General features: G+C 39.1%; 1 protein-coding gene and 1 pseudogene across 1 annotated transcript in view; one reads left to right on the top strand and one right to left on the bottom strand.

Annotated features, from left to right (window-relative positions):
• Window positions 1–243: 243 nt before the first annotated feature.
• Window positions 244–24,639, top strand: part of Mrtfa (myocardin related transcription factor A) — a 177,859-nt gene continuing 153,463 nt past the window's right edge. Inside the window, exons 1-2 of the mRNA XM_046429264.2 lie at window positions 244–438; window positions 20,870–20,976. The gene's annotated coding sequence lies outside the window, so the exon portion shown is untranslated. The remainder of the gene's footprint in view (window positions 439–20,869; window positions 20,977–24,639) is intronic.
• LOC124083028 (WD repeat domain phosphoinositide-interacting protein 4-like) lies at window positions 17,551–20,204 on the bottom strand (annotated as a pseudogene).

Below are 24,639 nucleotides of genomic sequence, written 5' to 3'. Positions count from 1 at the left end.
CGCCCATTGGCGGCGCCAAGCCGTCAGTCACAGGAAGTTGCGCTGCTGTACCCGCCTTCTTCGTTCCCCTTCCTTCTTCGAAGGCCCCCCCAGTCGGCCAAGCCCGGCCTCGACAAGTCCTCTGATTGGCCAGTGCCGTTGTCACTCCTCCAGAGGGCGGGGCGAGAGGCGGGTGTGGTGGGAGGGCCCGCAGCTTCCGTGGCTGAGAGCAGCCGGCGGTGGCCGTGTCTGTGGTGGCTCAGGCGGCGGCGGCGGCGGCGGGAGCGACTCTCCCACCCTTCCCACCCCCTCGGTTCCACTCGCCACGCGCCTTGTGCTCGCGCAGACTTCTTTCAACTCCACATATCCTGACTGGACGTTGAGCCTCGGGAAGAAAGGCGAGCGGCTGGCGCCGGAGCTGGGCGAGCCGCGGATCCCGGGTCGGGAGGAGACGCGGCGGTGAGTGTCCGGGCAGGGGACCCCTCCCCCACCGCGGCCCCACCCCGCGCATCCTTTCTCCCGGCGACCGGGTCGCGCGCGCCCTCGGGGGACCGGGCCCTGCGGGTCCAGCCGCCCCGGCCCCCGCCCCCACCCCGCCTTTCAGTCTCCCCGCCCTTCCCCTTCCCTCGGGGCCCGGGTCGCCGAGGCGGGGTCACCCGGCCCGGGCTGTCGGGTGCGGCTGTACACCTGTGCACCGTCTGGCTCGGCTCCGCTGGGTGGGGAGGCGCGGAGGTTCCCGCCCTCACTGCGCCCAGGGTGTGTTTTAACTGCAGCGACTGGGTGTTGGGCGCTTTCTCCCGGATCTTGTGCAAATCCTCAGGATCCCCATGCAATCCTCAGGCTTCCCGGGCAAGGAGACTCACCTGGACTTGAAACCTGAATCATACTGTCAGATCTACCGGCAGGTCTACAGAGCTCAGTGCAGATTTGAAATTTGATGGGCATGAGGAAAATGTTTTGTTTCTAGAACGTTTGTCTGTTAGGACACTTGGATCATCTCTTGTCTGCCCTGCCACCCCTTACCATGAGAAAGCACTGGTACTCTGTATCGTGGCTAGGGCTGGAGCTTTAGTTGAGACTTCCAGATCTGCCTCTTGCTACTCGTGTAATTTTGAGTCTCAGTTTTTCTCATCTGAGATATGGGGATAATAGTAGTACCTGTCATATAAGGTTGTTCTAAGTATTAAATGAAAGAATTCACATAATATGTTCGACATGGTGCTTGACACATAGTAAGGTTCCAAGAAATGCTTGCCGTTGTGATGTTGCGAAAAACTGATAGGCCCAGGGTGTGTTTAAGCACTAGCCCAACCTGGCCGCCTTGGGATTTCTCTCGTTTTGTCCCTGCTTATGACATATAACTAAAGGGCAGTTTGGTGGACAGTTTACAGCTTGCTAGCGTATACTTGGTATGAAGTGTGTGTATACAGGAATGTGAAATACGTCACTTAAGTATAATAATGAAATTACACCTACGCTTCATGTGTTTTTACATATTTTTAAACCCATAAGATGTCTGGAATGTCCCTAGGTTGCCAGTGTTTGAAGTCTTTCAATCTCTTTTCTACATGAAGCCAAAGCTTTGTATTCAGTCAGAAGTTCAACTTAAGTGTTTTATTTTAGAACCCCTCCCCAATCCTGCTTTCACTTAAGCAGTTTCACTATTGAAAAGCAGCTGTGTCCCAGGGGGTGAGGTGGTACAGCCAGCTGGCCCACAGCCCCAAGACTGCAGGGTGGGAAACCTTTGGCTGAAAGTTATTAATTTTGCCTAATGTTATTTGCATTATTTTTCATAGTAAATCAGAGGACTTTACTTAGTTTCTTTCTTTCTTTTCTTTTTTTGTACTAAAGTGTTGAACCTAGGGGTGCTTAACCACTGAGCAACATTCCCCAGTCTCTTTTTATTTAGAGACAGGTCTTGCTAAGTTACTTCAGGCCTTGCTAAGTTGCTGAGACTGTCTTTGAACTCAGGATCCTCCTGCCTCAGTCTCCTTATTCTCTGGGATTATGAGGAATACTTAGTTTCTTAATGAAATAATTAGAAAGAAGCAAACCTTTATTGATTTCATCAAAAAACAGGCAAGGAGCTGAATGAGGTGGTGTGATAGTACATGCCTATAATCCCAGCTGAGGCAGAAGGATCTCAACTTCAGGTCCAATTTCAGCAATTTAGTGAGGCCTTCAACTGCTTAGCTAAACCCTGTCTAAAAATTAAAACTATAAAGGACCGGGAATATAGTTCAGTGGTAAAACTCCCCTGGGTTCAATTCCCAGTAATCCTCTTCCACCCAAAGCAAATCAAACAACAATAACAGTAACAATAACAAAACATAAGACAATGAAAAAGTGTCTGGAGTCTAGCTCTAGTGTTTGCTTTAGTTCTTTGTCAATACAATTAAAGAAGACTCCGTGCTTATTATTTTTTAAATTAATTTTTTATTGGTGCATCATATAACAGTATAATTTGGCCAATATCATTCTCCAGTAAGGAGCCCCTGTTTAAAAGGGCTTCCCAAAGTCACATCCATTGGATACTTTTTTTCTTTTTTTTTTTTTTTTATTTGTACAGGGGATTGAACTCAGGGGTGCTCTACCACTGAGCTACATCCTCAGTCTGTTTTATTTTTTAAAGTTTGAGACATGGTCTTGCTAAGTTGCTGAGGGCCTTGATAAGTTGCTAAGGCTAACCTCAAATTTGGGATCCTCCTATCTCAGCCTCCTGAGTTTCTGATATTACAGGCATGAGTCACTGTGCCCAGCTTAGGGTGTATGTATGTGTGTGTATGTGTATGTATATATATATATATATATTTTTTTTTTTTTTGAGAGAGAATTTTTTAATACTTATTTTTTAGTTTTCGGCGGACACAACATCTTTGTATGTGGTGCTGAGGATCGAATCCGGGCTGCATGCATGCCAGGCGAGCGTGCTACAGCTTGAGCCACATCTCCAGCCCTAGGGTATATTTAATATAGTTAAATCATGAGAGATGGAAGTGTAATATGCATCCCATTATCCAAAAGTATTTATTGCAGACTTTCCATATCCTTAGTTCTCTGCTAAATGCTATGTAGGAGAGATTAAAACAGTATAAAAGAGCATCTTAGTCCATAAAGGGCAAAACCATAAAGTTTGGGTCATCCAGGAGTAATTATGGGAACTTCTTAAGTAATGACTTCATTTATTCATTCTGCAAATTTTGTTGAAGGCCTGTAATGTGTCAGGTGTTTTTCTAAGCTGGTATTATCAAGATAGGTGAGACATGAACCCTGCTCACAAGGGCTCACAGTTTAATAGAAAGTGACAGATGATTGTAACAACTGAAATGAAATCTAGGTGCAAATGCAGAATTGTAGGAGAGACTCAAGAGAATTTTTCCTTCGGACTTATGTGAAGGCTTCATAGAAGATGGGGCCTGAGTTGAGTCTTAACTCAGATGAAGGAGATGAAGATCATTCCAAGTATAAATCACTAAGCTTGGAAAGGTTCTTGACAAATCTGATAGCAGTTATAACCCTGGGGGAAGGGGAAGGAAAACAACATTTCTTGATGCCCATTGTAACAATTAGTAGGCCAAGCTTTTTTTTTTTAATATTTATTTTTTTAGGTGTAGTTGGACACAACGTCTTTTATTTATTTTTATGTGGTGCTGAGGATCGAACCCAGGGCCGCCTCCTACGTGCTGGGCAAGTGTTCTACCGCTGAGCTACAACCCCAGTCCTAGGCCAAGCTTTTAATGTATTTTTAATTAAAACAAAAATCAATTTACCTCTATTTTAGGATAGGGAAATAGACTTGGAGTGGTTAAATAATTCAACCAGCGTTACACAGTGACAGCCAGGATTTTAATCTCTGACCTAAAAGTGTAGGTCCTCACACAAGCTAGGCAAGCACTCTATCACTGAGCTACAGCCCTAGCCTTTTTAAAAATTTCATAATGAGATACGGTCTAGATAGGTTGCCCAAGCTGGCCTTGAACTTGCAATCCTCCTGCCTCCTGTGCCTGGCCCTGTTCCTTTTAAAAGTGCATTGTGGAAATAAATAGAAAAGAGGGTAAAAAGTTCTACCCATGTTCTAATATTATTTTACTACATCTATTAAATAGTACTTTCTGCAAAATAAATGTTTTATATTTGATTTAGAAGCACTAAGGCATGTATAATAAAAATTGTCTATTATTTCCGACAAAGTGTGACCTATAGGCACATTTATTTAAAGTAGAGGATATTGATACATACAGATTCTAAACTGGGCACTTTACAATTTGTTAAATAGACACTTTTTTCTTGCAACTGCAGCTTATGTTTATGTGCACCAAAAAAATTTTCTTAATAGATGTGGCTAATTTATAATGGGGAAATTAGAATTTTGAAATTGTATTAACAAAGATTGTTATTACATTTAGAACACTTTAGGAAGAACTTGTATTAAGCCAGTCGCAGTGGCACATGCCTATAATGCCAGTGACTAAGGAGGCTGAGGCAGGGGATCACAAGTTCAAAGCCAACTTCAGCAACTTAGTGAAACATTGTCTTAAAAAAAAAAAGCACACAGGAGCTGGGATTGTGGCTCAGTAGTAGAGCGCTCCCCTAGTATGGGCGGGACCTGGGTTCGATCCTCAGCACCACATAAAAATAAAGGCATTGTGTTGTGTCCATCGACACCTAAAAAATAAATATTAAAAATAAAAGCACATTGGGCTGGGGATGTGGCTCGAGCGGTAGCGCGCTCATCTGGCATGCGTGCGGCCCGGGTTCGATCCTCAGCACCACATACCAACAAAGATGTTGTGTCTGCCGATAACTGAAAAATAAATATTAAAATTCTCTCTCTTAAAAAAAAAAAAAAGCACACAAACTAAAAAACAGAAAACTAGACTGTAAGTTTTCCAAGAACAAGGATATTTCTTTCTTTTGTTAAGTAATTGGGCCTCAATATGTTGCTTGGTCTATATTGGATGTCATAGCACATGCCTATAACCAGCTACTCTGAGGGAGTCTGAGGCAGCAGAATCTTTGATTTTAAGCCCAATCTTGGCCACATAGCAAGACCCTCTTGCCAGTAAAATTAAAAAAAGAGAAGAATGTTGCTCAGACTATCTGAAACTCCCGGGCTCATTTTGGGATATAGTAGGTCTTCAATAAATATTTGTTAAATATAAAATAATCATGAACTGGGTGGAGTGGGTGCAAACCTATAATCCCAGCAATTTGGGAGACCGAGTTAGACAGAAGGCAAGTTTGAGGCCAGCCTCAGTAACTTAGTGAGACTCTATTTCAACAAAAATAAATAAATAAATAAATAAATAGGGATGGAGATGTGGTTCAGTGGTTAAGTGCCCCTCGGTTCAATCCCTGGTAGCTCCTTCCCCAAACGCGCACGCGCGCGCGCACACACACATGTCTATATATTTGAGAAATATATGCTTGAACTGATTGACTTAAGTGACATTTCCATCTCTTGCTGAGAAAAGACTTTGGTCAGAAGGTTGTATTTCAGAAGGTCATTGAAAAAGGAGGACATTGATGAATGGTAGATGATGTGGTATACTTAGGTAGGCATGGGGAGTAGTTTATAAATGACATATGTTGGAAGAAAGGAGACCTTGAGGAAGGGGAATGGCCCACAGATGCAATTTAGCAAATATGGGCAGTATTTACGTCAAAGGCCTAAGGAGGGTTTTTTTTGTTTTTGTTTTTGTTTTCCTTTCAATGATGGAATTGAACCTGAGACCTGGTATATGTTAGGCAAGTATGCTACCACAGAACTTCAGCTCTCAATGGAGTTTTGAAAATCAAGGAAGGTAGTCTCTGCTCTCAAGGGGTTTATAGTTTTGGGGAATGACTATATACTATTGCTGTGTAACATATTATCTCAAAAGTTAGTGATTAAGATAACAATAAATACTTATTTTCATGTAGTGCTGGAGATTAAACCCAGTGCTTCATACATGCGAGGCGGGCTCTCTGCCACTGAGCCCACAATCCCAGCTCATATTGTTATTTTTTGTGGTGCTGAGATTGGAACCCAGGGCCCTGTGCATGACAGCTCACATGAAGTATTTTAAATAATCTAGGCTAGCATTGATACTAAGGACAAAAACTTGATCTCTTTGTATAAGTTGAGAGTGGAATCATTTTTTCTGATATTAAAGAAAATGATACATTATCAGAGTGATAGACAAATAGTTATAAATACTGGACTCAGACTGGAATTGGGATCTTGGCTCCTCTTTTTGGCTGTATGTGACCTTGGGCTATGTGACTGGTATAGTCTTGCTATTGTCTTCTCTGTGACTCACTAGCTGTAAAATGGGAAAAATAATGGTGCCTATTTTATATTGCTGTGATGAGGGTTAAATAAATTAAAAATATACAAGGTCCTTGGAACAGCTTTACATGCCCATCATTAAAATTATTATCATGATCCATGGTTATTGGTTTTTGGTAGTAGCATAGAACTGATCATGGGGTAATGGGGAGATGAATGCATGTAGGATGATAACAAGTATTCAAAAAGAGGTATTTAAATGTCAACCACTGCTGCTTCAGCGTGTTTTTCCAATTTAAGCATCTAGTCTAGATAATTTTGATTTCGTAAAGTAGAGTGAACCCGTGGCCTTATTTAGCTCAACTCCACAGAAAACAAGATTCAAGTTGTTTTGTAAGGTTACCTCTTACCTTCTGTCTCTCTTTGAGTTATTGGGTCCTCTGTGGGTAGAATGGATCTAGCCAGATGTAGTACCTAAGGTGCTAGTGCTTCAAAAGATCTTAAAGGTGGAATTAGAACCCAAAGTAAAAATACCTAGAATGAGAACCTGTGTGACTGAGATAAGGGAAAGTAAATCTCCTGGAGGGAATTTAAAAGATACAGAAAGTTAATTTATGAGAAACTTCTAAATCTGGACTATAGGAGTACAGGAATGGAAAAGACAGATTGCATGAAACCCTGTCAGTTTGAATAAACTGTTCAGAGGCATTAGTCCTCTTCAGGTTACTTCAGGATGAAAGATTTGAAATGGCCCTTGAAATAGAAATGGATTGAACTTTCTATACCTGTAAAGTTTCAGATCTCTGATTTTGTACAACAGAAACACATGGATTCCATTTACTTAAAAACTGAAGAGATTCTTAAAAATATTAATGATATATCACATCTAAAGAGAGAAGATAATTGAGCTTGGTGTCCCATGGCTGTTAAAGCAGCTTGGTTGATCTGCCAAGGGTGTCTTGAGTGGGTTTAATTGCTTAAGTTGCGTTCAGTTCTGCAGTTCATTCACTGAAGTAGAGCTCTCATTGTTGGATAGAAGCACTAGGAATGAAATGGTTTGAGGTTCCATGGTAATCTAGGGACTCACTCCGTCATATCCTCACCAGATGTTTGAGGCTGGCTCAGATGGTGGTAGTGGAAAGATTTGTAGAATACTTAGAGGAGTGTTATAAAAAATTCATTTTTTGTTTCTTCAGATACCATGTTTTTTTTTTTAAATATTTATTTTTTAGTTTTCGGCGGACACAACATCTTTTTTTTTTTTTTAAAAGAAAGAGTGAGAGAGAGAGAGAGAGAGAGAGAAATTTTTAGTGTTTATTTTTTAGTTTTCGGTGGACACAACATCTTTGTTTGTATGTGGTGCTGAGGATCGAACCCGGGCCGCACACATGCCAGACGATTGCGCTACCGCTTGAGCCGCATCCCCAGCCCCCAGATACCATGTTTTTACTTTTGTGATATGTCTGGTCCATTGGCTTCCCACTCTTTTTTTTTTAGTTGTAGATGGACACCATGTCTTTCTTTATTTTTATGTGGTGCTGAGGATTGAACCAAATGTCTCACGCATGCTGTGCAAGTGCTCTACCACTGAGCTACAACCCCAGCCCCCCAATCACTCTTTTTTTTTTTTTTTTAAAGAGAGAGAGAGAGAGAGAATTTTTTAATATTTATTTTTTAGTTCTTGGCGGACACAACATCTTAGTTTGTAAGTAGTGCTGAGGATCGAACCCGGGCCGCACACATGCCAGGCGAGCGCGCTACCACTTGAGCCACATCCCCAGCCCCCCAATCACTCTTAATAATGTGCAGTAAGATATCATTCCGGGTGTAAATGAGAGCTGATAATGAGTAATTTGGATAGTCCATTTTGAAATTTTGGAGTGTAGTCTGAATTGTTAGTGAATTTGAAGATAGGTGGGCTATTTATAGGATTTGTTCTCTGAAATTATTAGTGGATTATGGGAGACTTAGTTCCTTTGAAAAATCTTTGCTGCAATGTAAATATTTATATTTCAAGTTGAGGGTAGTGGTACCCACCTGTAATACTGGTTACTAAGGAGGGTTAGGCAGGAGAATCATAAATTCAAGGCCAACCTCGGGAGTTTAGTGAGGCCCTAAACAATTTAGTGAGAATCTGATCAAAATAAAAAGGTATCTCAGTGCTAGAATACCCCTGTGTTCAATCCCTAGTACCACACACACAAAGAAGTGTAATTGAAAAATAAATTCTAGGGGCTGGGATTGTGGCTCAGTGGTAGAGTGCTCTCCTAGCATGCATGAGGCACTGAGTTTGATTCTCAGCACCACATAAATGTAAAATAAAGATATTGTGTTCGGGGCTGGGGATGTGGCTCAAGCAGTAGCACGTTCGCCTGGCATGCGTGCGGCCCAGGTTCGATCCTCAGCACCACATACAAACAAAGATGTTGTGTCCGCCGAGAACTAAAAAATAAATATTAAAAAAATTATAAATTGTGCCACCCTAAAATATTAAAAAAAAAGATATTGTGTTCACTTAAAACTAAAAAATAAAATATTAAAAAAATGAAAGATTTAGAGCATGAATAGATCAGGGTTCTGATTATTGCCAGTTTGCAGCCATAAGCTCACTACTCAAACTTGGGATTCAGATTCTACATCTGCAAAATGGAATTGGTAATTCTTACAACTTGAGGTGGTTGTAAGGATTATGGAACAAAGTAAAGGGAAGTAACAGTGGCATCTTCTTTATGATAGTAATTGTGCCTGCTGCATTAATTCTCATGCCAGCTCTGTACAATTTGTGGTAGCAACATTGTGTAGATGAGGACTGAAAAGCTTGGAGAAGAACTAATTTAGAAAAATCACAGGATTTTTAATCTGTCTTATCTGTCTGAATTAATGAAATGTTGGGTATAAGGTGCTTAACTTTTGCCTCTAGTAAATGTTTGTGCCTTATTCAGAGTCTTTGCATAGTGAATGAAAATGTCAGTCATGGTGAGAATTCTTTGTGGTAATAATCAAGGTGTTATAACTTTTGAAATATTCTTTGTAATATTCCTTGAATGTATTTTGTTGCTGTTCCTGAAATGGAAAACTTAATAGTGAATGACCACATCTTAAATTGCTCAATAAATACTTTCCAAATAGGAGCATACTATAATGTCCCAATTTTTAGTCAGATTTTTAATTGTAATATAAATGGTATAAGCAATGCCAAGTTCTCTTAATTATGTTTAATTTGTACAGATTTTCAGTACCACAGGTCTCCCCCTCCCTCGCCCCTAGTACTGGGGATTGATCTCAGGGATACTCAATCACTGAGCCACATCCCCAGCCCAGTATCACAAGATTTATAGGAACTTGGAAAGTTGTCTTCTCGTGATACTTTAGGATATATCATGTTGCCTTTTGTTGTTAAGTGTGGTGTTATCATGGTTGAAACTTTGGATTTAATAATCTACTTATTTTTGTATTTTGTGGTATCCCATATCAAACTTAGGGCCTTGCACATGCTAGGCATGCCCTCCATCACCAAGCTATATCCCCAGCCCACTGAATTACTTTTTTTTTTTTTTTTTTTTGAGTTTGTTATATGTTTGTTATATTTCCTTTAAGAGGTAGAGGTGGGCTGGGCCAGGTGGTGTGTGCCTATAATGCCAGCTACTCTCGAGGCAGGAGAATCCCAAGTTTGAGGCTAGCCTAGGCAATTTAGCAAGACCTGTCTCAGTATGAAAAATAAAAAGAGTTGGTTGGTATAGTTCAGTGGTAAAATGCCCCTGGGTTCAATCCCCACAAAAATAAAAAAAAAAAAAAATTAAAAAAATGGTAGAGGTGTGGGGAAAGAGAACTTGGAAATTAAAAGGCCATTTTCTTTTCTATCCTTGGTATAGGTGATAATAAGTTTTTCTGAAAAGAAATAGCTTGTGTTAAAGTTTCCATTTTGGAGCCTTTCACTCTTTAGCATTTCAAATTCATACCCTAGGGTCATGGCATTGAAAGGCAATGATATATGGGCTGGGGATGTGGCTCAAGCAGTAGCGCACTCGCCTGGCGTGCGTGCGGCCCGGGTTCGATCCTCAGCACCACATACCAACAAAGATGTTGTGTCTGCCAATAACTAAAAAATAAATAATAAAAAAAAAAAAAAGAAAGGCAATGATATTCTATTTTTCTTTTTTTTTTTGTTTTTCTTTTAGGTACTGAAGATTGAACCTAGGGCCTGGTGCATATAAGGCAAGTGCTGTACCATTGAGCCACATCCCCAACCCTTTTTATTTTATTTTGAGACAGGGCTTTGTTAAATTGCCTAATTGGCCTTGAACTTTTTGTGATCCTCCTGCCTCATCCTCCCAAGTAGCTGGAATTACAGGTATTTGCCATCATGCCTGACTGTTTTATAGATTTAGTGTTCTATTTCACATTGTCTTTTGTTGCTAGTTCTTCTTCTTCTTTTTTTTTTTTTTTGGTGGGCAGAGGGAGGGGGTCCTAAATGGGAATAGTGAGGCAAGAACATAATAAAATAATTTTGAAATGAAATAAATCTGTGGCTGGTGTTGTGGCTCAGTGATAGAGTGCTTGCCTAGCATGTGTGAGGCACTGGGATTGATCCCAGCACCACATAAAATAAGTAAATAAAATAAAGGTATGTGTCCATCCACAGCTATAATTTTTTTAAATTGCATTATTAAAAAAATGAAATAAACCTGAAGATTTCATTTACTCAGTAGACATTCATAGGATGATATGGTTCATTTTTGTGATATCTGTTATGAATCTTTTTTTTTTTTAAGAATCTTTTTTTTTAATATATATTTATTTTTTAGTTTTCGGCGGACACAACATCTTTATTTGTATGTGGTGCTGAGAATCGAACCCGGGCCGCACGCATGCCAGGCAAGCGCACTACCGCTTGAGCCACATCCCCAGCCCTGTTATGAATCTTTGTATTTGTTGAGTCAGATGATTAATCATTTTCCTAAGTCAGAAACTGTAGCATGATTGACTTTTTTTTTTTAAACCTTTACCTGAAAGCTGATTCTGAAGGTGAATCTGGCAGAATTAATATATATGAAAAGTGGGCATGACTTGTACAATTTGTACAAGCTATTCATGACATTTTATTTTCAACACGTCTGATAACCTGTTGAGTGCCTAAATAAAACTGAGTTAATTATAGTGTAACCTTTTGTTCTATTTGGAGAGTGTTAAGGGATTTTTGAATACCCTCCAAAATTCACCTTCATCAAGTGAGCTTATAGAAAGCTCTTTCTAGAGCAGGGACTCTCAAATTGTAACCTTCTTAATACTCTCTATCTACTTTTTCTGGGTATTTTTTTTTTTTCATTACTAGGGATTGAACCCAGGGATGCTCTCCCTACCACCAGTCCCTTAATTTTTTTTTTTTTTTAATTTTGAGACAGGGTTTTATTAATTTTATGCCGCCCTCAGACTTGTGATCCTCTTGCCTCAGCATCCGGGTAGCTGGGATTACAGGTGTGTTCCTGTTTTGTTTTTAGAAAGCATAGTAGGTTTCTCTACTATTTAAAGAGTAGTGATTGGTTGTGGAGTTTAATGCACCCATTTTTCATCCTAACTCTACCATTCACTGTCTGTGATCTTGGGCAAGGGAATTAATCTATGAATTCCCACTTCCTAATAGAATAGTTGTGAGAGCTAAATAAAATTTCATGTAAAACATTTAGCACATAACAGTCATTCAGTCCATGTTAATTTTTTTAATGTATTTTTTTTTTAGTTGTAGGTGGATACAATACCTTTATTTTATGTTTTTGTGGTGCTGAGGATCAAACCCAGTTCCTCACGTGGGCCATGTGAGCACTCTATCACTAAGCCCCAGCCCCAGGCCCCATGTTAATTGTTCATAGCCACCATAACATTCCTTTTGTAGCACTAGCCACAGTTATACAATTACATGATTACAGTCACATAATTAAATAATTGTGTAATTATTTGATTTTCTTTTTTTGTAAGCTGTTTTTTTAAAAATATGTTTTGATAGTTGTAGATGGACAACATGCCTTTATTTTATTTGTTTATTTTTATATGGTGCTGAGGTTTGAACCCAGTGCCTCAGACATGCAAGGCAAGCGCTCTGCCACTGAGCTACAGCCCCAGCTGTTTTTTATTTGTTTGTTTTGGTATTTAACCTGGGAACAATTTACCACTGAGCCACATTTCTAACCCCCCACTTTAAAACATTTTTTAAAAGTTTTTAGTTGTCAATGGACCTTTATTTTATTCATTTATATGCGGTGCTGAGAATCGAACCCAGTGCCTCACATGGCAAGCACTCCACCACTGAGCCACAACCTCAGCCTCCATTTTCTTTATTTTGAGACAGGGTCTTACTAAGTTGCTTGGGTACTTGCTACATTGCTGAAGCTGGCCTTGAATTTAAGATCCTTTTTAATCAGCCTCCTGAACTGCAGGGATTGCAGGCATGTACCACCATTCCTGGTCATAGCTTTTTGAAACCAGGGACCATATCTGTATTTTTATCGCTGTACTCCTGGCATTCAGCATAGACCCTGTCATGGCACCTTGTAGGTGCTCAGTAAATACTTGTTGAGTGAGTGAAACCCCCTCACCTAATCCTTTCCTCCCTTAGATTAAAGGGCAGTGTCCTTAATGTATTTCTTTTGGCTTACATTTCCTTGAATATATTCTTGTGAAAACTTGTCAATTTGTTATTAGAACTTTGGTCTGTAAAAGACTGTAGTAGTAAAGGTAAGGGCAGTGAACAGGTGAATAACAACCAGAAAGAGAACAGAACAGTATTCAAAGTAAAAGATAAGAACATAGTAGTTTGGACTTTCTATCATTCTCTAATCTGGTATCTCACTCCAAATTCTATCAAAACAATTTTCATTGTGGTCATCACAGACTTGCATATTGCTGAGCCTGAGTTTTCCTTTGTTTGGTGAAATGTTAACTTGTCTTCTGGTTACTCAGGCAAGAACCTTGCAGTTATTTTTTTATTCTTTCCCACTTCATAGAATCAAGTTAATAACTGTTAGTTTTGTCTTCAGGATATAGCCATAATCTCATCATTTCTTACCACCTCCACTATAATCACCTTTGTCCAGGCTTTCTGTGTAAGTTTACGTTCCTTTGGCTATTATATTTATTATGCAGTTGGTGACTTAAAACAATACATATTTATTATCTTACAATTCTGGAGGTCAAAGATGTGAAATGTTTTTTGTTTTTGCCAAAATGAAAGTGTCACCAAGGCTGTATTCTTTCCAGAGACTTTTAGAGGGGAGTCTGTCTGTTCCTTACTTTTTACATCTTATGGTGGCTACTAGCATTCATTGATTTGTGATAACATTACTTCAACCTTCAAATCTCTCTTTACCAATTTCTTTCTCCTTTATTTTTGTTAGAGTTCTGGCTTTTTTTCTTATGATATGATTGCATGTAGGTTCTATCTGGATAAACCAAGCTGATCCCCTCCATCTCACAATCTTTAATCAAATCTGCAAAATCTCCCTTTAATTAATTAATTAATTAATTAATTATTTTTGCATAAGATAAAATTTATAGGTTCCAGAGATTAGAAAGTGGATATCTTTTGGGGGCCATTTTTCAGACGACTACTATAGTATATTCTTTGACTTCCAAAGATTCACTTCTGTCTCACATGTAAAAATATATTTATCTGGGCTGAGGTTGTAGCTCAGTGGTAGAGTGCTTGCCTGGCACATGTGAAGCACCAGGTTCGATCCTCAGCACCATGTAAACAAAAGCAAACAAACAAATAAAATAAAGGTATTGTGTCCATCTACAACTAAAAAATATATATGTATGTATTTAAAATACATTTTTCCCATTCTAACGACCTGAAAGTCTCAACCCATTGCAGCATCATCTCAAGTCTAAGATCTCATCCAAATATCATCAGCTCCAGGGGTTGGGAATGTGGCTCAGTGGTAGAAGGTTCACCTGTCATTCATGAAGACTGTGGGTTCAATCATCAGTACTGAAAAAAAAAAAAAAAAAAAAAAAACTACCCTCAGTCTCAAAATATAAATTATCATCATCTAAACCATCTGTTATCTGTTCCCAGACTATAATGATGGGACAGGCATAGTATAATAGCTATAGATATCCCCATTTCAAAAGAGAGAAAATGCAGATAAATGGACCACTGGTTCCAAGCAGCGTCAAAATGTAGCAGTGAAAATTGTTAAGTTTTAATGCCTAGAACCAATCTCTGTGCTATACGTGACTTTACTTTTATTTATTTATTTTTAAGATTTTTGTTTTTTGATACCAGGATTTGAACCCAGGGGCTCAACCCCTGAACCACAACCCCAGCCCTTTTTATTTCTTATTTTGAAACAGGGTTTCTAAGCTGCTTAGGGCCTCACTAAATTACTGAGGCTGGCTTTGTACCTGGGATCCTCCTGCCTCAGCCTTCTGACCCACTGGGATTACAGATGTGTACTACCATACCAGGCTTTCTGTAGTTTAAAATTGCCTTCTGAGTCTGTGGCTCTGTCTCTGCTCTTTGATTATGCTTCCTGTTTTTTGAAAGGTAGTATTTGTTTGCAGCTGAGTAGGTCCCAAAATATTGTGGTGAAGTACACATAAAATTTATCATATTGGTCATTTTTAAGTGTACTGTTCAGTGACATTAAGTACATTCTTATTGTGTAATCATCAACACTGTCCCAGAATTCTTTTTATCTTGCAAAACTGAAACTGTATACTCATTATGCAATAACTCCCTGTTCTCCCCTCCTGGGAACCCCTGGCAACTACCTTTCTACTTTCTATTTCTATGATTTTGACTAAGCACCACACTGTCTCTTTTGTGACTGGGTTATTTCACTTAATGTAATGTCCTCAAGATTCATCTATCTTGTAGCATAAATCAGAATTTTCTTCCTCTTCCTTTTCATAGTTCAGAGTAGTTTTATTAGTTTGTTTCTTGCATGTAGACCAACAGCTTTTCTGTTTCTTTCTTTTTGGGGGGCAGGGTTAGGGATTGAACCCAGGGCCTCAAACATGCTAGGCAAGTGCCACTGAGCTACACCGCTAGCTCTGCTTTTCTTTATTTATTTTCTGACCTTTTAAGTCTAAGCTAGCAGCGTTTCTGCTGATAAAGCATTTTTAGAAACCTTGTAGGTTTCCTATGTATATCTCAGGAATTCTTGCCATTGATGAGAGGGTCTTCCATAGAGCCTTCCTGGATAATCTCATCTCTGTTTCTAGCTTTTGCTAATGGTTGATTGAGGCATCCATGAGTCACATACCTAATCTCTTCGGAACTAGTAAAAGATTGTCCAATCCATATGTAGCCAAATGAAATTAGACCTCTATCTCTCACCCTGCACAAAACTCAATTCATAGTGGATCAAGGACCTAGGTATCAGACCAGAGACCCTGAACCTACTCTAAGAAAAAGTGGGCACACATCTCCATCTTGTCAGCTTAGGAACCCAATTTCTCAACAAGACTCTTAAAGCACAAGAAGTAAAATCAAGAATTAATAAATGGGATGGTATCAAACTAAAAGCTTCTTCATAGCAAAGGAAACAATCTAGAATGTGAGGAGGAAGCCTACAGAATGAGAGAAAATCTTTGCCACCTGCACCTGAGATAGAATAGAACATTAATCTCCAGGATACACAAAGAACTCAAAAAACTTAACACACACACTCAAAAATAACCCAGTCAATAAATGGGGTAAAGGAACTGAACAGACACTTCACATCTCTAGCAATAAGAGAAATGCAAATTAAGAGTACACTGAGATTTCATCTCACTCCAGTTAGAATGGCAGTTATCAAGAATACAAGTAACGATAAATGTTGGCGAGCATGTGGGGGGAAAGGTCCACTCATACATTGCTGGTGGGACTGCAAATTGGTACAACCACTATGGAAAGCAATATGGAGATTCCTCAGAAAACTTGGCATGGAACCACCATTTGATCCAGTGATTCCACTCCTTGGCATATATCCCAGGGATTTAAAATCAGTGTATTATAGTGAAATGGCCACATGAATGTTCATAGCAGCTCAATTCACAATAGCTAAGCAATGGAACCAACAGTGGTGCCCTTCAACAGATGAATGGATAAAGAAAATATAGTACATATACACAATGGAATATTACTCAGCCATAAAGAAGAATGAAATTATGGCATTTGCTGGTAAGTGGATGGAACTGAAGACTATCATGCTAAGTGAAATAGGCCAATCCCTAAAAACCAAAGGTGGAATGTTCTCTCCTATGTGTGGATACTAATATGTGATAAGGTGGGGAAGGGAAGAATAGAAGTTCATTGGATTAGGCAAAGGGGAATGAAGGGATAGGAGAGGGGATGGGAATGGGAAAGACAGTAGAATGAAATATACATAACTTTCCTATGTTCATGTGTGAATACCATGACCAATGTAACTCCATATCATGTACAACCACAAGAATGGGAAGATATACTCCATGTACGTATGATATGTCAAAATACGTTCTACTGTCATGTATATCTAAAAAGAACAAATAAAAAATAATAAAAAGGTTCAACCACACCCGTGGTTTTCTTTCTGTAGTGGGCTTTCTTTTATTATTTTTTAAAATATTTTTATTAGTTATAGATGGACACAATACCTTTATTTTATTTGTTTATATTTTATGTGGTGCTGAGAAGTGAACCCAGTGCCTCACATGTGCTAGGCAATCGTTCTACCATTGAGCCCCAGCCCCAGACCATAGAGTGTGCTTTCTTAACAGTGAATTTCCTAATTTTAGCATCTTTTGTGCTGTATATCAACTGAGAATCTCCCAGATCAAGTCCTGTCTGTTAAGGTGTCTGAGTGGTTCAGGGATATGCAGACCATGTCATTCTGAAGTGCATTGATGGTGAATAGAGCAGGTGAGGTACCATGCTTTGTTCTTGTCAGCTCCATAAGTTACAGACTTCTGCACTTGTATTCTGATCATAAGTAGTTGCTTCTCCAAATTGGGAAGAGTCACAGAGCCCCGTTGGGGTTGTCCTGGGTGTCAAACTGCTTTCAGGGATTGTTGGGAGAAGGAATACATAGATGTGGTTCCTCAGCATGATCATTATCTTCTTTTTTTCGTGGGGAGGGGTACCAGGGATTGAACTCAACCATTGATCTACATCCCCAGCCCTATTTTGTATTTTATTTAGAGACAGGGTCTCACTGAGTTGCTTAGTGCCTTGCTTTTGCTGAGGCTGGCTTTGAACTCTTGATCCTCCTGTCTCAGCCTCCCGAGCCACTGGGATTACAGGCATGTGCCACTGCGCCTGGCATAATCATTATCTTCTAATGGTGCATGCATGCAGCCAACACTGACTTGGTGAAGGTGAACTCCAGAACCGGCTTGTCTTTGGCATTCTCCCCGACCTGGGCATCATCTCCGATCAGCACGGAGATCTCTGAGAATTTGGGGCTGCTCCCATTGCCCAGCAGGTTGGAGTGGTGCGGCACCTCTATCAGCCCATGCTGCCCATCTGCGTGTGGTCCTCATATCCCTTCTCCATCAGTAGCTCCACATTGTAGATGTGTACACCGATCTCCATGGTGCAGCAAAAGCAGCTTTGGTCTTCTGTGAAATGTAGATTGGTCAACACTTGAAGTGGCGGCTGAGTCGTGTTTCAGAATTGCTTCCCTGACCTCCTCACATCCCTAACCCTGGTGCCCACTATTGGTGCCTCTGGGGCCTTGGTGCCTGGCTGTGTTGTTTCTGAGCATCTTTAATGTCCATATTTCTACCAACAATCTGTTTAAGTCAATCTAGGCTTTTCTATCATGGTTCTAAAAATTCTTTTAGCCTTTCTTCATTTTCAATTTCAAAGCCATTTTCACATTTTTAAAGAATATTTTACAGCAGCATCTCACTTCCAGGTACCAAAATCTGTATAGTAGGGCTCATCCAGAGAAACTGAGCTAGTAGGAGTTATAATATTAAGGGATTTATTGTAAGAAATTGGCTTATAAAATTATGGAGGCTGGCTTAGCAAATGTGACATTCATAGGGTAGGTTGTCAAAAAGGACAGGCTGGAACTCTTGGCAGGTGTTGAAGCTGCCATCCACAGGTAAGATTTCTTCTGAGAAGTCTCAGTTTTGCTCTTAAAGCCTTTCAAGGATTGAATTAGCCTATCCAGATTATCTAGGCAGTCTTCTTTGCTTAAAGTCAACTGCTTATGAAGATTAATTACAAAATACCTTCACAGAATACTTTATGTTTGATTGAATAACTGGAATTATTCCTTAATCAAACTGACATACAACTGACTATTCTACCATCATTATTATCACTTGCCTGGATCAGTGCATTAGGTTCCTTTGAACTGGATTTCTTGCTTCTTCCCTTGATTTCTTGTGATCCATTCTCTACATCTCCAGAGTCAATTTAATGATCTACCACACTCTCTTGCTTACTCTGCTGCTATCCCACTGGTTTCCTTGCTATTCTTGGATCTGCTAGGTCTTTGTGCTTGTTGTTGTTTCTATCTAAAATATTCTCTCCTGGAGCCTTTATTTATTTATTAATTTTTTTAAGATATTGATGAACCTTTATTTATATGTGATGCTGAGAATTGAACCCAGTGCCTCACACGTACTAGGCAAGTATTCTAACACTGAACTACAACCCCAGCTCTCTCCTGAAGCCTTTATATGATTTCCTTCCTTCTTTTTTTCCAGATCTTTACTGAGATGTCTCCTTATCAGAGAGATTACCAGATATAAAAAAGCAATTAAAAAAATTTTTTTAGTAGTAGTTTGACACAATACCTTTATTTTATTTATTTATTTTTATGTGGTACTGAGGATCGAACCCAGCACCTTGCATATGCTAGTCGAGCACTCTACCGCTGAGCCACAACCCCAGCCGCATATAAAAGCAATTTTATTCTTTAATCCCTGACATTCTGAGTTTCCCTTATCCTATTTCACTTTCCTTCAGAGGACTTACCACCACTTCATGGACATTCACTTGCTGTCACTAATCACCATCATGGGGTTTTTGTTTATGGCTATATTCTCAGTACTGTAACACTTGGCATGTAGTAGGTGTTTAATATTTTTTGGAAAATTTTTTTTTGTGTCTCTGGGGATCAACCTAGGACCTCATGCATGCTAGGCAAGCCCTCTACCACTGAACTACATTCCCAGCCCATGTGAATTGAATTCTTACTCTTATTTTACCTGTTAAGTGGCATTTGACATATTTGATCACTTGGCATGACATTGTTCCTTTTTTTTGGTACTGAGAATTGAACCCTGAAGCTCTTCGTTACTAAACTATATCCTTAGCCCTTTTTATTTTTTAGTTTGAGACAGGGTCTTGCTAAGTTTCTGAAGGGCTCACTAAATTGCTGAGTTTGGCCTCAGCCTCCCACGTTGCTGGAATTACAGGTGTGTGCCACTATGCCCGGTTCCTAGTTTTTCTTTCTAGTTTGTTCCCCTTCTCCTTTCATTCTGTTTCTTTGCTAGCTGTTTTTTAGCTGAACTTGTTAATGTGAGATTTTCTCAAGGCTTACCCGTAAGTCCTCTTGTTTTCTCTTTCTTTAGGCGATCTCATCCAGCCTTGTGGCTTGTAAATAACACACACACACACACACACACACACACCTTTATTTGCCAACAATTCCTAAATTATCTCCCCCCACCATTTTTTTTTTTTTTTTTTTTTGGTCATGCAGAGGTTTGAATCCAGGGCCTGATGCATGCTAGGCAAATGCTCTGCTACTGAGCAACATCCCCAGTCCCTCTTCATTTCTTTTGAATACTAGTCACTTTGCCATCTCCACTTGGATATCTCACAGACATCCTAAAATTTACATTCCAAACTGAACTCTTAATTTTCATTTCCTTCTGCCAAAGTTGCTCTGGTTCCAACATGTCCATTTCTGTAAATGGCACTTCTGACTACCTAGTTATATAAGTCAGAAATCTCTCTTCTTACTTCCATTATATCAACTTCAATTGATAATTATTTCATAAGAATTACCTCATTTGTTACCTTCTCCTCCTCCCCACTAAAACCATCTTCACTAGTCTACACCATGCTCTTTTAGGACCATTTAAATGAATATTTAATTGTTTTCCCTGCTTCCATTCTCTCCTTCCACCTGTTTGATTTTTCACATGGAAGCCAGAGCTTAAAATGCAGATCTAATCACATCATGCTCCTTCCTCTTTCCCCAAGCCCTGTCCTGTTCATAGTTTTCAGTACCTCAAATGAATGGAACTCAGTAGATCAGAATGTGAATGATTGATAGGAATTATGGCAAATTGGAGTATACATGCTCTATCTAAATGGTGTGTCCCTTTTTTTTTTTTTTTTTGGTATGGGGAAATGAACTCAGAGTGCTTAACCTCTAAGCCACATCCCCAGCCCTTTTGTATTTTAGTTTGAGACAGGGTCTCACTAAGTTGCTGAGGCTGTCTTTGAACTCATGATCCTCCTGTCTCAGTCTCCTGAGCCACTGGGACTACAGGCGTGTGCCACCGTGTCCGGCTAAGATATGTGTTTGTTTATATTGTTGGCCTATGGAAATGTAGGTTCAGAATGCTGATCTTCTGATTTTTTTCATGAGAAGCCAAAACCTTTTTTTTTTTTTTTTTTTTAAATAGAGTCTTACTATGTTGCCGAGGCTGGTCTTGAACTTCTGGCCTTAAGTGATCCTCCTGCCTTAAGCCTTCCAAGTAGCTGGGACTACAGGTGCACACCACTACACCAGGTTGGAATTTATATTTTAATTTTTTGTTACTGGAATTTTTTTCTTTTGACAGGGTTTTGCTAAATTGCTGGGTCTCTCTAAGTTGTTTTGGATGGTCTTCAACTTGTGATTCTCCTGCCTCAGCTTCCTGAGTCCTTGGGATTACAGGCATGTGCTACCATACCTTGCTTGGTTGGAATTTTTAAATTGTGCATTTTTTTCTTCAAAAAATGTGATATGAGAGAGAGAGAGAGAGAGAGAGAGAGAGAGAGAGAGAGAGAGAGAGAGAGAATTTTATTTTATATCTTTGTTTGTATGTGGTGCTGAGGGTCAAACCCGGGCCACATGCATGCCAGGCAAGCACGCTACCGCTTGAGCCACATCCACAGCCCCCTAGTCTCTCTTAAATAATCTAAAGATTCACTGTGTTCCCAATCAAAATTTCAGTAGACTTTTTTGGATAAAAATTGGCTTTCTGAGTCTAAAATTCACAAGAAGCTCATTGAAACTAGAATAGCCACAACAATTTAGAAGAGAAAGAACAAATTTGGGTAAATTAAACTACTGATTAAAAATTTTTACAAAGCCACAGTAATCAAGACAGTGTGGTATTGGTGTAAAAATTGATATATGGATCATTGAAACATAGTAGAGTCCAGAAAAATGTGCACGTATATATGGCCAGTTGATTCTCAACAATAACCCAAACAATTCAGTAGGGGAATGGAAAATCTTTTCAAAATATCGCTGAAACAACTAGATATTTGTTTTTTTTTTTAATGTTTATTTTTTGGTGTAGATGGACACAACACAATGCCTTTATTTTTATGTGGTGCTGAGGATCGAACCTGGGTCCCGCCCGTGCTAGATGGGCACTCTCCAGTTGAGCCACAATCCCAGCCCTAGATATTTGTATATCAAGAAATGAATCTTCAGCCAGATGCAGTGGTGTGCACCTGTAATTCCAGTGGTTTGGAAGGCTGAGACGGAAGGATTAAGAGTTTAGAGCCAGCCTCAGCAACTTGGCAAGGTCCTGAGCAACTCAGTGAGATCCTGTCTCTAAATAAAATACAAAAAGGACTGGGCATGTGGCTCAGTGGTTAAGTACTCTGGGTTCATACCCATACAAAAAAGAAAAAAAAAAAATTTTGTTCCTTATCTCACACATTACACAAAATTATTTGAAATGACTCATAGATCTAAATGTACAAGCTAAAAACCATAAAATGTGTAGACACATTTTTAAGAGAACATCTGTGTGACCTTGGGATAGGGAAAGACTTTTTAAAAGGCACAAGAATCACTGACCATAAAAATAAAGGTTTAGGGGCTGGGGTTGTGGCTGGTAGAGTGCTTGCCTAGCACTTGCAAGGCCCTGGGTTCGATCCTCAGCACCACATAAAAATAAATAAATAAAGATATTATGTTCAACTAAAAAATAAATATTTAAAAAATGTTTATAGATAGGATTTTATTTAAGTAAAACTTTCTGTTCATAAAAAAATATTGTAAAAGGACTGGGATTGTAGATCAGTGGTAAGGCGCTTGCCTTGCATGTGTGAGGCACTGGGTTTGATCCTCAGCACCATACAAAAATAAATAAAGACACTGTGTTCATCTATAACTAAAAACATATATAAAAAAAATATTGTAGGGGCTGGGGTTGTGGCTCAGCAGTAGAGCGCTCACTTAGCACGTGTGAGGCCCTGGATTTGATCCTCAGCACCACATAAGAATAAATAAAAAATAAAGGTATTGTGCCCAACTACAACTAAAAAAATAAATATTGAAAAAATATATTGTAAAAGAAGGCTGGGGTTGTAGCCAGTCGAAGAGTGCTTGCCTAAGATACATGAGGCACTGGGTTCAATATCAGGCAACCTAACCCCACAAAAAAGATACTGTCAGAAACTGAAAAGCTAAGACACAGATTGGGAGGAAATATTTACACACATAAATACCTTCAGAATATGTTAAAAGATCTTCAAAAACTCAATATGATAAGCAGCCCAATTAAAAAATGATTTAAAGACTTGAATAGACCCCTCTCAGACGAATATATATGTGAGATATATATCTATATCTATGAATGTCAAAAATAATTTGTCACCAGTGAAATATAGTGAAATACCATTTCATACCCATTACAGTGGCTAAAATTTAAAAAGGAGGATGGCTCCAAGTATTGGTGAGGATGTAGAGCAGCTGGAGTTGATGTATATTGCTGGTGGGAGTGTGAAGTGGTACAATCACTTTGGAAGAACATTGCTCAGTTTCTTAAAAAGTTAAATACATACTTAACTATGTAAGTCTGCTACTAGGAGAAGTGGAAATTTAATGTTCAAAAAGAGACCATGCAAGTGTTCATAGCAATTTTATTAATAATAGCCAAAAAATTGGAAACAACTGAAATGCTATCAAATTGGAAAAACAAACAATGGATTACTATTTAGGGAAAAAAAGGGAATATATTACTAATACTTGCCATACTGTGAATGAATTAAAAATATGTTGATGAAGGACACAAGAGAACTTACTGTATGATTTAAGTCATATGAAGTTCTAGAATAGACAAAACCAATGTATAGTGATAGAAATTAGATCAGTGATTGGGGCTGGGGATGTGGCTCAAGCGGTAGCGTGCTCACATGGTATGCCTGGGTTCAATCCTCAGCACCATATACAAATAAAGATGTTGTGTCTGCCGAAAACTAAAAAATAAATATTAAAAAAATTAAAAAGAAAAAGAAATTAGATCAGTGATTACCTGTGTCTGAGTGTGGGGATATTGACTGCAAGAGGACATAAGGGGTGATAGAATTCTCTCTCTTTTTTTTTCTTGATTGAGAGTGATGGTAAGTTACTGGAGAATGTATACTTATTAAAACTCTCCAAAATTGTCCACTTAAAATAAGTGCATTTTATTGTATGTAGATTGTACGTGCAGGTCAGCACTCTGGACTACATACACAAAAGATGTTTGCTTACCAGATTTGATTGAGGTCAGCCAGTTCCTAACAGCTGATTACTCCCTCAGGCATGTGCAGACTAGAGTGCTTGAGCCATAATGGGTCTTCAGATTTCTGTTAAATGAATGAATGGAGGAATAATGGACCTTCTGGAGGCCCATCCTTCATCCTCCTGCAGTTTTCTAACTCCAGTCATTTTTATGGAGTTATTTGTTCTCCTGGTAGTTGTCCCTTGAGCTCATGTGAAATCATTCATTTCCAAATAATTTCTGAGCATCTACCATGTGTATTTACGCTGCCTAAATCAAGTACTTGCTAATTGTGAGGAATTATACAAGTGTCTGTTAATCATATATCTGAAATTTATATTTGATTTATAAAAGCAAATGCTTGGTAAACTGTTCTTAGAATCAATTCCAGCTACCATTCCTTTGTCTTATGCATTTATACTTTGCTATTTTGGAAAAAATAAGCTTAATAACAGATTATATACATGGCAACTTCTCAGATATGAGAAAACAAAAAATTTTCAGAAGAACTCTCTGGTATAATATAGAAATGACAGGTTTCTTCCTTTATTTTGGAATGTCTGAGACATGAGTGAACTGACTGAATTAATTTGCTAGAACCACATTGCATCTTGGCAATAGCTGTATGCTGTCTTCATCAAATTTGGTTATGACCAATGTAGACATTTATAGGTTACCAAGCAGAA

The sequence above is a fragment of the Marmota monax genome, unplaced genomic scaffold, assembly GCF_021218885.2.
Source record: "Marmota monax isolate L192 unplaced genomic scaffold, Marmota_monax_Labrador192_F-V1.1 WCK01_AAM20220418_F8-fsc00051, whole genome shotgun sequence".
In the NCBI taxonomy this organism is placed as follows: Eukaryota; Metazoa; Chordata; class Mammalia; order Rodentia; family Sciuridae; genus Marmota; species Marmota monax.
This window is presented reverse-complemented; position numbering and strand designations above follow the sequence as displayed.